This window comes from Galeopterus variegatus, unplaced genomic scaffold (genome assembly GCF_000696425.1).
Source record: "Galeopterus variegatus unplaced genomic scaffold, G_variegatus-3.0.2 Scaffold440, whole genome shotgun sequence".
Taxonomy (NCBI): Eukaryota; Metazoa; Chordata; class Mammalia; order Dermoptera; family Cynocephalidae; genus Galeopterus; species Galeopterus variegatus.
In genome coordinates, this window is record NW_007726551.1 from 33,370 (window position 1) to 34,690 (window position 1,321).

The window sequence follows — 1,321 nt, forward strand, 5'->3', positions numbered from 1 at the left end:
ATTTTCCTTTCAAGTTATTTCAAGTCAGAATGATCACACTCTGGTTCCGTCGGTATTATGTTCCCTGCCTTGATAGTTTCAAGGTCCTTCACGTTGCTTCTGAGAACACATTCATACAGCTGGCATGTATTACCAGTTGCCCGTGAAACTGTACTTATCCTACGAAATGACATTTTCATCTACTGACTAGATGACTAGTTATGCTTCCAATTTGGGTGTGTGCATGCTTGCATTGTTTGCTTATATATTCTGGTGTCAAGTGCATACCCAAAATTTGCCAGAAGAATTTAAAAGGCCAGTGTTGGATAATTTTTATAGATGACATTTCTCGAGCCTTCAGGCTTCTTTATATATTTACTTTTAATGAATACACATGTGCTGATGGAGATTTAGTGTGGAATTTACTTAGTGTGTTTATACTGCTATTTTGTGAAATGAGTTCAATCTACCTGTCATGTTGATTGTTGACTGAGGGTATTTTCTGTGTGTGTGAGAGAGAGCCTTTTAAACTTTGCACTATATGTTTTTTTCTATTTAAGATGTTTAAATTTAATACATTAATGCTTTCTTCAGACAATAATGTATGCAATATAAGTATGATTTTTCATAAGATGTTACAAGATCTATTAAAAAACAGCTTAGTTCAGCATGCAGTATCTTTAAATTAAAACTATTGTCTATGGTCTAGTGGGTTTCTAGGTGTCTTTAAGCTTGAAACGTATGGGTGCTTTTATTCTAGCAGAATAATAATAAATTACCATAGATTGTAAAAATACTGAGTTTAGATTGATTAACCATTTATTTATTCTTCATTTGTCATACATTTATGGACTGCCTACTATGTTCAAAGTAATGTGTTCTCTAAGGGACAATTCTTATATTTTCGCTCACATATTCCATTTTACTGTAGCTAATCTGTTAAAATATGAGCCATGGAAGTCATATCACTATGCCAGTTGGCCCTGTTGGCCAGACACATCTATCTGTTCTTACCAGTGTGTAAAGCTATGTGAAAACAAAACAGAAGAGTTGAGCTTTTTCATCACTCTGTCATTAAATTATTGAATGTCCATAGAAAGATCACTTAACCTTTCCCCCCTGTTTTTCCATTGACAAACCAAGAACTACGATAAATTCTTATTCACCACGCCGGCCAATTTTAAGGCTTGGTGGTAAGAATGAGATGAGTCTCTCCTGTGGCTGAATGGCTTATGTCAGGATGAAGAAAACATGCAGACTAGAACTGAGAAGGAAGAGAGGGATCCACCATAGGCTGGGTGATTTTACACCAAATTTATGGCAGCTGAAACAAGCAGACCAA